We start from the raw sequence: 13,602 nt of genomic DNA, 5'->3' as shown, positions 1-13,602 counted from the left end.
GCTGGAGGAGCGGAAGGACCTCCCGCAACAACTAAGGCTTTTTGTCTGGAGACATTATTGAAGATATGTGCTTCTGTAACAAAGTCAAATAGATGTTTCCCATAATATCACAAAGAAAGACAAAAAGAGAGCATAAGACTTGCTAAAAAAATAAAAATATTGATGGCTAGGCAAACCTGATATATACTGGTATGAGTGTGGGAGATATAAACGTAGAGTGAGCAGGCAAAAAACAAGAAGCCCTGAAGTGTTTGAGATGTCAGAAGGAATAAACCATGGAAGATCTAGAGTGTTCTTAGTTCCTGGAATTTTGGTTCTGTACGATGCTAAAAATATACAGGTATTGTGATGGGCATTTTGGCACCTAATCTTTCTAAATTCCTACATACTAATAATACTCTGGTACAGGATACATATAAGGACATAACTCAATACCATATTTTAGGAAAGGTCAAATGGTACAAATAATAAGCACATCTTCTTTGGATTTTCGAGACAGGGTTTAATAAGCACATTTTAAATGCTGAACAGCAAAGATCTTTTTCTAAATGTTCAAACAGATTGATCATAACCGAAATAAAGAGAATGCAAGTCTGTCAAGTTTGTGGCCTGGTAAGACTGGTTTTCAATATTTCTGTGGAAGCTTCAGCAGACATATTCAATAAGCCAACACGTTGGCTAATTATGTATGACAAATAAGATCCCATCTGAAGTTCCACTTCCAAGGCAATGGCATCAGACATGCCAGTTTTATTGAATACAACAGTTGTTTCTATGACCATTGGATTGCTTGAGGCACTACCGCATCTTAGGATGGTACTTCTCCGGATACGGAAATTGCTTGCTGTTAAAAGCTTCACACTACTTTTGTCTTATGATGCACTGCATCTTCTTATTTCATTCCACATTCAATTAATGCTAGGACAACAAGCACTGGAGCTCTGCCAAGTCCTGCAACACAATGGATAGCAATACAGCAGGCAGGTTCTTCATGAAATTTAATCTTTACAAGACTTAACTAGTCATCAACAATCTGGTATGATGGTGGTGCACCATCATCAAAAGGCCAGCCAAGAATACAAATATCTTCTTTCTTGACACAAGTAGTGTCATAAGTTGCTTCATACACTCTTACTATTGTGGTAACTTCATACTTCTTAAGTTCCTGTATAAATTTATTTTAAGGTCACGTTGGTTGTACTGTATATAATAAGGAATCTTGCGTTCTTGTATATGACTTCCACAGGAGCAGGGCAGTTCATTCGAGCTGTGTTAATTTAGTTTCCTGCAGAGAAAGTACACTGGGAATGGGGGGGGCACTCAATAGGGATATGAAAGAATTAAAAAAAATGAATACAGAAATAAATTACAAAAAAATAAAAAAAACAAACAAAAAAAAAACAACCTGAAGTCTACTTCAATATTCAATATACTCCACTTGAAATTCTCAGTGCTTTAAGTATAAAAATGGGGGGAATGGGAAATGAAATGAACCTCCCAAGAAGCAGTGATTCTTCAATCCAGTAATACCAAGGCAATACAAAGGAAGTGCATTGAAGTTTATCCCATCCAGGTCTGAGCTCTTGTAAATGCTCTGCAGATTTCAATTCAACATGTCTGTGTCCAGGTATCCAATTTGATGGGGCTTCTTGGTGGAGTAGTAAAGAATTTCTACAGTTCACTTGTCTGCATAGAGGTCGTGCTGTGCCTGGCAGTATTCTCCACTGCCCTTCAGAAACCCCATAAATGTGCCACCGAGAACATCACAGAACTGAGAAATATGTCTACTCATTGAAGATTGTGGCCTACTCATAGAGCAGGTCCCAAGGCGGCACAGGCAGCAGCAACGATGCAGGCATTGGAGGCACCAGTTGACTATGCAGTGAGCTGGTCAAGGAGCATCGCAGAACTAGCTGCAGCCCAATCCGTATGCCCAGAACAGCTCACAGCCTTTTGTAACTCCTGTTCTAGGGCTCTAACACCCTCTATTTTCTTCCTTGGACACTGCACACAAGTAGTGCACATAAATGCAACCAGGCATATACACTCATGCACACATTCACACACTAAAGTAAGTAAGTACAGATAGTCATAGATTAAAGGAGTAAAGAAAATAAAATAAATATGAAACTTGTAGAAAAAGTAATACAGTAGAAACAAGCCATGTAAAGATGGAAAATTCACAGAGAATCTGCATTATGTGTATTATTGTGTTATCTTTGTTTTGTTTTGGTTTTTTTTTTTTTGACTGCATAGAGACATTTGATTCTGGGGACTGCTAAGCTAAGTAACCAACTTTTATACTTTAAAGTTATCTTGTATTCAAAATATGGGTCTAAGGATATGCTGCTTTTGGAAAAAGTTTCTTCTTTTGTTTCCACAGAGTATGAGAACCTGTGGAATCCTTCCAAACTAATGTTGTTTCATGGACCAAGATCCCCTGAAAATTCACCTTGAGCACCCCTCAAAAAATTACTTAACCCAATAACAGCAGAGAGCAGTTTGGAGAACACTAAGCCCAAATTCCCAAATACTGTTTATAAATGTTTGTTTACATTTAAACAAATTTAAAGGGGGATATGCTGTAGAGATTTGCATTGGTATGGATCTTGGTTTATTGATACAAATGTAAAGACAATTCTATTATATGTATATTTTTATTCTTGATTAAGGTACTGTGTGAAGCTCATTTAAAAATATAATGTATAATTAAAAATATGGGGTAATTGATAACATCTATAATAGTCAAGCTTGTACTCAGATTTTTCTAGATGTACAGAGATGTATTGCAGATAGCTAAGCATTCTTTAAACCTATCAAATATTACAGAATATAGCATTTTAAATGTTTTAAAAATTTAGGAATTATCATGACAATGAGACACATCTGCTGCTGACAACACCAATCTACTTATGAACATCAAAGAGGCTCCTCATGAAGTTTGCTAGCCATTTGGGCAGAAACTGCTCTTGCCTAGACTGCTTGATGAACTGGACATGCAGGACCCACAGATAAATGACTGCTGAACTTGCCTGATGGTGAGACAGTGCTTCAGAGTTCCTGCTTCCTGAAAGAGTCTGCTAGATATTCTACAGGACACAGAAAAAGGTGACTGACAAACTGCCAACAAAGATGGAACTAGCTCTGAAATTTCCTGTTTTGTGAAAAAGTGTGCTGGACACTATGGGCCTATAGGCTGAAAATGGATGCTCCAATGATACCGAAGAACTTTGTGTGACTGTCCAGGCAGCAATATGTCTCTGTCCACTGTACAGTTTTGGAAGTTGCTTACAATGCACTTGCTGTTTAGGTAATATTATATACTTCTGGAATCTTTGATGGAATTGTAGAATTTATAGCTATCGATATGCTTTTCCTTAATTATGATAAAAGATAAAATAGATATAAATATTGTAACTGTGATTCTTGCTTCATATCTGTTGTGTTATATGTAGTTTTACTATGTTAAATTTCAAACCCTCATTTTTTTATTTAAACAGAAAAGGGGAGGTGATGAGGGATTTCCCTCTGTATGCTGTGATATCATTAATGAATAAAGAAACTGTTTTGGACCTATAGCAGGGCAGAAATACCTAGGTGGGGAAAACTAAACTGAATGCTGGGAGAAAGGAGGGCAAAGTGAGGGGAATGCCATGTAACCCTGCTGGAGACATATGCTGGTTGAAATCTTCTGATAAACCACAGCCACATGGTGATACACAGATTAATAGAAATGAGTTAAATTAATATGCAAGAGCAATAAGAAGCTAGAGCTAAGGGATCAAGCAATGATTTAATTAATACAGTTTCTGCGTGTATTCACACCATATTTTGTAAGGAGCTGTTTGTTTGTCCTGGCCCCCAGAACTGAACTAACCACGCAGAAACTGTATTAATGTTACTTATGATTATTGACCACTCTGTGAGTGCCTGAAACTGAACCCTAGGTCCTCTGCAAGAGCAACAATTTTCTTCTTCTGTTAAGCCAACCCTCTAAACACTAGTGTCAAGTTTTTGTATAATAACTATATAATTCATTATTTGAACATTTTAAGTTTTGGTATGATATATTTATACATTTGTACATACACATACGTGTGTGTGTGTGTGTGTGTGTGTGTGTGTGTGTGTGTGTAATAATACTAATTAGGAACTTAAGTATATCACCTTGAGAATAGGTAGGAAATTAAAGATGTTGGAGAGATTGTGCCTAGGTGAAGGTTGGGGGAGGAAAATGTGAGGATGAAGCTACATAGTTATATTTTAATCAAAATGAATATAAAAATTCAGAATAAATTAAAATATATAAATTCTATGTGCATGTTGAAATGACCTGGCGTGAGTGAGAAGGAAACACAGAACACAAACAAACTTAGGAGTTTATTTGAGGGGGTGCACACAGGCCTGGGGATCGGTGTGCAGAGAGAGAGAGAGAGAGAGAGAGAGAGAGAGAGAGAGAGAGAGAGAGAGGGAAATGGTGCATCAAGCTTTTACAAGCTGCCTAACACATGCGCACAGAAGGTTTGGCGTGACTATGTTATAAACTGGTGGTACAGATGGACAAATCACACATGCACGCAAGGGTTTTAGCTCAGTCATATGTGGATGTAACCACGCATGCACGCATGTGGGTCATGTGGGGCCCATTGTGCCTGAGGGCCTGTCTGCACATGCTTGCCTTTAGAACCTGGAAGTGCAGTCTTATCTGTATCTGAATAATTATATTCCACCCTTTTGTTTTTTATGAAAATTTTGGGGTGTTTGGGCATCTTACTGGGTGGAAATGGGGCATCATACGGTCTCTTGTAACTGCTTCACGCTGACTTTGTGGGCATCAAGGCATTGAGATGTTTGACCATGTCATGGGGTGGCTGCTTACTGTTGTATTTTCTAGGATCAGAGGAACTGACCAGCTGGCAACTTGGACCTTGAAAGATGCTGAAAAGGCAGAAAATTATGTCTGGAAAAAAATTTTACATCCTGGTGATTAACAGAGGAGAATCCTAAAATGGAAGATAGAGGGGGGTTCCTTTTTGGGGGGTTGGAAGAGGGAATTTCTCATGGGTTCTCGAGACCAGGAATGATAAGGGAAGAATTAAATGATACTTATTCTCAGCGAATCTGGTCCATTTAGGTAGGTCCAATTGACTTCCTGGAGCTCATAAAAATGTTTAAAAAAATAAATTTTAGAAATATTAAAAATTTATGATTACAGTGATAGAATGGGGATGGTGGTGGGGAAGGAAGAGATTACTGAAAAGGATATTTATTAGACCCTTTAATGTTTTATTTGAAGTAAATCCATTTGCATCATGGTATTACCTTAACAACCAGGAAACTCTGCTGCAGTCAGTGATAAACCTGTTATGTTAAAGTCTGTTTTGTGAGGATTTTTGAAATTTGGGGCTATAAACTTGTTATTGTTTCTTACCACCTGGGCTTTTGACAGTCCTTGTACCTCTGGCTCTATATTTAATGACTGTCACTGTAATTACAGCTGAATGGTTAACTGAAAATTTAAGCATGGCATTAGAGATATGGAGAAGGTGGTAAGGCAGATAGAAGAAAGAGGAAGAGGGAAAGTATATGGAGTTTTTGGCACAAGAGAGTTAAGTAAAGGTGGGAGTTTTATTTTCTGGAACTGGAGAAAGAATGACTGATCTTGCTGCCCTCTGGAACTTAAGGGAACAGGCTCCTGTTTGAGTTACCATATATGAAGGAGTATCTTGAGCTGGATGTGAGTGTTGTTTGAAGAAATTGCGCTCAGGCATATGGAACACATAGTTGTGAAGAAGAATTTCCTAGTTCTGGATCCCAACCCTGGGAAAGAGGCTCGGGGTGGGAGAACCTCTACAAGTCACAGCACTAGTGAGAAGAAAACACAGAATGCAAACAAACCCTCTGAGGAGTTTATTAGAGGGGGTGTGTACAGGCCTGGGGATCGGTGTGCAGAGAGAGAGACAAAGAGACAGAGACAGAGAGAGAGAAATGGTGTATTCAGCCTTTAAAAGCTGCCTAGCACTTGCACACAGGGGTTTGGCGTGACTACATTATACCCTGATGATGCAGATGGGCGACTTATGCATGTGTGCAATGGTTTTAGCTGAGTCATATGTGGATGTAACCACTCATGCGCTCATGTGGGTCATGAGGGGCTCTTTGTTCCCAAGAGCCTGTCTGCACATACCTGCCTTTAGAACCTGGAAGTTCAGCCTTATCTGTGGCTGAACAATTACACGTGAGGTATATATACATAAGTTTGGTGCCAGGTAGAGTGTCAGATTGCTAAGGGTAGGAGTTACAAGTGGATATGAGCCTTTCTATAGAGTTCTAGCCACTGATCTCATGGCTGAAGAAAAGCAGTAAATGCTGTTAACCACAGGACTATTTTTCCAACCCCATTTCATCTCTGTTTTGCCAATAAATAATCCCATTAGATAATGAGGTTTCATAAATATTAGTGAACAACAAAGGTGTGGGAAGTATATATTCCCAGGATTTCTATGCATGAATATTATTTCTCAAATAATATAACACTGTCATCTGGGTATTTGATATTGATTCAAATCTGAATATAATAAACAATACATACTATTTTTAATAAAATCTATTTATAAATTTAAAACTAATTTCTTGAGATATGGAAATGAAACCTTCAAATTGTTGATTCTTCATAATTTACTGTTCCTGTTTTGTGGTGTGTGGTTGACCAAAATATTGAAACAAATTAAGTTTTTGAAACAACAATAAAAATACAGCCCTAATCATCAGTGGTCAAGGCATATACAACAATTCAGGCTGACTAGTGGTTTTTTTCTGAGAAATTTGAATATGCTATTTTAATGCAGTGTAATAAATATAAAAGTTAATATTTTTTAAAAACTATTACCACTTATCTGGTTCTAAATCTTTCCTTTTGTATATCTACTTGTGTATTTTAGTCTCATCCAATCATCACTTAATTAAAAATTAAGTTGTATTATCCATTCAGATATGAATTAAGGTATTGCCATGAGTTGAAGAGCTCATAAGAGCAAACTGATGTGTTTAATAAACTGAATGATTTTGGATGCAGGCTCAATGACTGTAAAAGAGGTATAAAGTTGAGTTCTGGACTATTCTATGAGGTAAACACAAGTATGAATTGTGTGTATTGTGTGTATGTGTCACATGTTCATATAGTTGTAATAAAGTTAAACATAAAATGCTTAACAATAACAGTATTTGGGCTCACATATATACTGTCCTAACACTAGTGAAAATTTTGGCAAAGCAATGACATATGGTAAGCTCATGAGATTTCTACCCCATTTTGGCCATAGTACTTTCACATGTAGACTTATAATTGCAACAATGTGAGTTACTTTCATTTCAAGGTGCAGGAGCATCAAGGGAAAACTGTCTCAGAGAATTTAATTTAACTTAATGAGCAGTTATAATGATATTTCATTAAAACAGAATTGACCGTTTCAATGAAATATGCATTTACTATAAACTCCACTCTGATGTCTTAAAAATCTGTGTAGATTGTGGGCCCCAATAGGCCCCAAAATGATTCTGGATTAAATTGAATTTGTGGACTAAAATATATGTGTACATTTTCTCATGTTAGTCTATTACCATCCTGAACTTATCATGTCATACAAGCATTCTACCCTGAGTGACCTACCTAAGCCTTTTACTTTGCTCAGAATGAAATGAGTAAAATATTTATGACTGAGGCAAAACACATTATTTAGGACCGTTTCAATGTTCCTTTAACTTCTTTTTAAAGAATATGGAAGAACTAAGTTAAATTTTATATTTAGTAAACAACCACACATACATAGAGAATTTCGAAACTAATATTGATTAAAATAACAAATCTCTCAGTATATCTGTTTCTATTTTGTTTACATGAAGTAATGCATATACATTTACTAATCAACCTACACAACAATTAAGTATATAGCATACATTTGCTAACCATACTATCAAAAATTAATATTTTGTTAAGTAAATATGAATGAGCCAATAGTCTGTACTAAAATCAATGTTTTCAAAACTTGCACCTCTAAAAACTTTACAAGTTTCTTAAATTTTCTCAGCTTTTGATTTACTTTTAAAAATCTAATTTTTTAATATTACCCTACAAAATTAAAATATTTTTTAACATTTTACATGCATATATAGCATGTAAAAGTGAGGTTTACTGCTCTACATATTTCCTCTCCTTAGGGTTTTTCTTGGTAATTCTTAATCACACCTCAGCAGAATGTAGCAAAAATGGATAAAAAAAAATATAAAAGCACTTATCTTCTCAATTTCATAAGCAGCAGTTTTTAATTAAAAGTTTATCATGAATTTGATTTTAATAACAGTGTTGACATAATATAAGAATTCCTGTTTATTTTGATGGAGCATTTTTGAAGTATATTAAATATGCTAAAGTAATTTTTTTCTTTAGTAAATACAAATCTTATATATGCAACACACTGTGAAAACAATGTTTCCCTGTGTGAGGATTTCTTTTTCTGCACCTAATGCATTATGCATTTGTTTTCAATAATGGGCACTTGTAAAGTAATATCAAAAATTAATTTTGCAGTATTCATTATACCTATTTATTAAAATCAAATGTTTCTGAAATACAGATTGCAACTTCTCTACCTAAGGCAGAATGTTTCATTCTCAATTTCTTTGATAACTTGGACAGAAAAAAGAAAATGCTTATTCAAAGAAGGTATATGAGTAATGCCTTTTGGGGAAAACATACATTCCCAATTTTCAGTCTTTAGTACAATTTCAGAAAAAAAAACATTGCAAAGTTACATGCACAAGTTAATAACCACATTTCAACAAAACAAGAGTTGTTTTCAAATGTGTTTTGTTGGAAAGCTAGTCCTATTCTAGCTGAATGGTGACAAGACACAAAATCATAAGGCTGGGCACAATAACAGAGAGTCACTAACGTTGTAAGAGGAGTATATTGTACTCAATTTCTTTTTCTTTTTCAATTATAGCAAAAGAACTATATGTGATGGAATTATTGAAACTGTATTATTTTGAATATGTGTACTCACATTTAGATTCATACTAAATATATGTTTTATTTGTAATGATAGACAGGATTATTTTTCCAATCAAAATCTGTGCCTGAAATACAGGACATTCTTGCTGCACCACTTTCTTGAGTTTCTCGTTTAAGAGTTTCTCCTAGTGTTTTACCTGCTATGAATTAAGAGGGTGGTTTATTTCTAGTCCCCTGGCAAATATTATGCTTGAAATGTGTGCACAGCAACCTTGCATTCTGGGAAACTGTGTTCATATTACCACGGGCAGATTCATTCCCTTTATTGCTCTGCTTTCTTTTGAAACCTTGAGCTGACATAAGGGCAGACACTGTCTGCTCATGAAGTTCCCATTTTTTTCTTTTATTCCTCCATGTCTGTGTTTTGTGCATGTTCAATGGCATTTTAGCCATTGTTATCCCCTTTGCTAGTTTTTCTGACAGCCTCTTCAATATTCGGTTTGGGATGGTTTTCCATCTTTCTGTGCCCTTTGTTGTCAGCATTCCAGCCATGCTTTGATCTCCTTGTCTCTCCTTCTTGTGTCTCCTCCTTTCTTCCAGTTTCCACTGTCTATCTCCCTGTGCTGACACTGTTACTCAGTATGCAGCTCACATCCATCTGGCTGGTGTATGGAGAGCATGCTTTCATTTAGAGTAAATAAATGCGGTTATCTAAATGATATCCTGTGTAGAAAACTATGTTTGGCTTCATCTGCCATTACTTGCTTCTCTTTGGAGATTGTGTAGAAGAAATAATCTCTTTAGAATTTGATAATTAATCATTTCTTCACCAAGGCAGCTATTTTCAATATGAAGGGAATTATTGATAAAACTGAAGCAATTCTGCACTTAATTTTAAATAATTCTTTTTGGTTCATTGTGTGTGTTCACGTGTGCGCATTACAATTTCTCAGTCATACAAAAGAATGGAAAGGAAGCCTGAGCCCCAGAGAGATATCTAAGCCAAGGGATGAAGCAGTATTACTTGTGAAGCGGGTCCTCAGCCTCTTTAATTGGGCTCATATTTTTTTTCTCAATTGTTCTTTGTTATAGCCTGATAGCTTTCCTCCTGTTTTGTTTCTCTCCTATTCTCATTTATAGTGTCAACTCACATTTAGGGTAGTGAGAGTTAACTAGCCCACAGTGACATGGCAATCAATTAATCACCTTTAGATTTCCTCCCTTCATTCCTATTGGTCAGATTGTAATTGAGCCATGGGCAAAAGTCATTTCCAGCCACTGCCTGTCAGCTTTTTCAGCAGTTCATTTATTAGCTTGATAAGACAACCTTTTCACAGTAATGTCTAATCAAAAACACCCATTTTCACATACAGTGGAATTACTTAGATGCATGCATCAGGATTCTATTTTACCCAGAAATAGTGGCCAGAGAATTGTTCTGGGGGACATAGACACTTAGGCTGCAGTCCCTTGGTCATCAGACATCCAGAGATAAATGTTAATAAATACCATAGAGTATGAGGTTGATGACAGCTAAGTACATCAAAGACAGAAATATGATTTACCCTAGTCTTAAATTTTAATACATAAACCTAAATTCACTAAGTGATGGATATTTAGGGTTTTTATTAAAGCACTATATTTTGTGAAGACTTTCATCTTTGTATTTCATGCTGTTTAATATCTAGTAAAAGTATCAAATTTCCTGTTTCTCTCTTATATAACTAAACAACCATGTTGGCAAAATGCCTCATATTCTTCAAATAGAGAGAAGGATAAATCTTCCCTATAAAATTGTTTTTTTTTTCTTTTTTCTGGAAAATTGGGATTCACATGTCTTAGGGATACATTTGCAATACTCCAGTGCAAACTACCAATACAAATGGAGTTTTTGCTCTTCTCGGCCTATCCCAGTACAGCCACAGCAGAATAGAATGACATTACATGTTCTTTGATAACCTGGTCTTACATCTCCCTTCCAAAAAGCAAGGGTTATTTTTCCACATATGAATGTAAATGTCACTTATTCTATAAACTGGGGGGATAATGGAAGAGTAGGCTTATTTTTAGTCTTCGTGGTTCAAATATCCATTGCTTGTACCATGGAAGCATTAATAAAGAGAAAAGGAAGTTGTGGTAGAAAGGATCACACTTTCCTTTTCCTCACTTTGAAATATCCTTGTCATCATATCTCCCTTCAAGAAATACTTGAGTTGTTTGTGGCAGGAACTGCTGGCAGGAAAGCTTCTGCTGATGGTACCCTCAGAAAGAATCTTCACTGTGATTCACTGTGATCCTCCAGGGGTACCTCTGGTGATACCCAACAAGAAATGATAAGTATTTTCTTCTAGCTTGTGGAGGAAATGGTTTTTGTTGTTGTCCTCTGTTCATTTTTCCCTATGACTTTGAAAGAATTGAAGTTTGCACAATATTGTCTCTATATTCTACAATGTGGACTTCTTTGATTATGTGGTAGGAGATAACAACTATTCCCTTGCAACTTCAAAAAAGAGTCAATTGTTGAAATTTGTCAATCATCTGATTTTCTAAATATTTTCTTCTTATGCGCTTCTCTATAATCCTGGACCAAAGGCAGTAGAGTGCTACATGTACATACTTTTGGAATGTTAGAAGGTGTTATATATAATGATATATGATAAATGTGCTAGATATATCTTCAAATCTATGACATAAATATATTTATAACCTCCTAAAATACTAAAGAATATGAATAGTATTGCCTGAATCACATACAGTATCTGCCAATGTTAATGTACATCACAGAGGATGAGGTCTGAAGACATGTGTCTTCTGTACACAACTTAACAGTTGGATGTGATTTTCTCTGTTCATGTAGGTTTTATGAGGAATGAAACCATAAATATGTAATGTGAATTTTTTATTATATTTATTTGAAGGTTAAGAAGACATTGCATGTCATGGGTTTTTGTTGTTATTGTCTTTATTGCTTTACTAAACAAACATTATAGATTTAGTATATGTCTGTAAGTATAAAAAAAATCATGATAGTTGTGTCTGTTGGAGTTAATATTGAAAGTGTACTCCAAAAATGCCCAACTAGAATCTTCTGCTACATGTGTGGTTTATTTCAATTTCAATGTATTGTTTGATGTAGAAGTTTTCCAAATGGCTGTCAGATGATTTATATCCCAGATAAATGCTCTGAAGTTAAAAGCTTGAAATTTATCTTCTTTGTCTTTTGTCGGTATTTTCTTACTATTACCACAAAACAGTTCATTCATTTTCTTCTCAGCAAACGCAAGCAGCAACTGAAGAAATTTTGCTGATAGTATTTCACAAATACTTCCATTTACATGTTTTTTTTTATTTAATTTCCTATTCAACAGTGTCTTCTAAAAATAGTGTGCTTCATTCCATTTCATTCTACAATTTTATTCAGTATTAGAATGCACAGTTACCTTGGAAACCAGTGTGGAATTATGCCGTTTTAACGCAGGGAAACTGAGGTGAGGCAGTCCCCACATTCACCTGATTCTCTCCAGAAACAGCTGACTCTGGAACCCTAAATCTTCTTCTACGTTGTTGTGGATCATTGTATTAAGCACAGTTTACTTCTCAGTGCATGTCTTACTCCCTCTCACCACATAAATCCTCAAGAGGAACCAACAGCTTTCTGGAACTTGAATGCAAGTATATTTTTAGTTAAATGCATTGATAACTTGTAAAACTGCCATATAATAAGGCCTGTGTCCTCAATCACCCCTTCCTTACCCAGCCCTAATAAGCAGACAAGAAGAAGGTTTTCTGTTCACTGAGAGTGATATGCTCAAAGGACATTTTCTTATTATAGAAAAATAAGACAACACCCAGGAAAGACAAAGGACATTAGAAAAAGGACACAGTTCAGCATATGCTAAAATACTACCTTGTTATTTCCATGCCCACCTTCTCTCCACTAGAGAGTTTCCCTGCCCTACAATTTGTTGTACATATATTACCCAAGGAATATTTGCTCATTAAAAAGTAAAAAGCAGACCATCCCTTTTAATGTCAAGCATGAGATTTAAATATGAATTCTGCCTGTTTGCAATCGCATGGTCTATTGATTTTTCTGGGGAATCTTAACCAAAATTAGAGACCCACTCTTTGATGATGTAAAACTAATATATGGGAATTGGATGACCCACAGCAATTCTCAGAAATGGATAAACATTATGATCACTACTTTAGGTCACCATTAACCCCCTGTTAACAGTGAGTGAGCTCTGGTGAATGCCTTCTCGATTTTCTTAAACTTTTTGGATTTCCCTTTACCGTGCTTACTAAATGAGAGTGATAATTCTACCCTTACTCTATTAGATTGTTATAAGTATTAAATAAATACTTCAATCCTAGTGAGCTATTAGTATAGACTCTCTATACCCAACTAGAATATTCACTATTAGTATATACTCTCTATACCCAACTAGAATATTCACTGAGCGGTGTGTTTCTCTCAGTGGTCCAAAAAACATAAGATGCTAGACTTAAGACTAAGTACTAATGTCAGCAATAAATATCAAAAGAATAATAAAAACAATTGAATGTATTCACTGAATTTTAGTGTTATC

At 35.7% G+C, this 13,602-nt stretch overlaps 1 pseudogene; it reads right to left on the bottom strand.

Annotated features, from left to right (window-relative positions):
* Nucleotides 1-750: 750 nt before the first annotated feature.
* Nucleotides 751-1,262, bottom strand: LOC101979501 (annotated as a pseudogene).
* Between the last annotated feature and the right edge of the window lie 12,340 nt (nt 1,263-13,602).

The sequence above is a fragment of the Microtus ochrogaster genome, linkage group LG5 (assembly GCF_000317375.1).
Source record: "Microtus ochrogaster isolate Prairie Vole_2 linkage group LG5, MicOch1.0, whole genome shotgun sequence".
Classification (NCBI taxonomy): domain Eukaryota; kingdom Metazoa; phylum Chordata; class Mammalia; order Rodentia; family Cricetidae; genus Microtus; species Microtus ochrogaster.
Note: the sequence above shows the minus strand (reverse complement) of the source record. Positions and strands in the feature narration are given on the sequence as shown.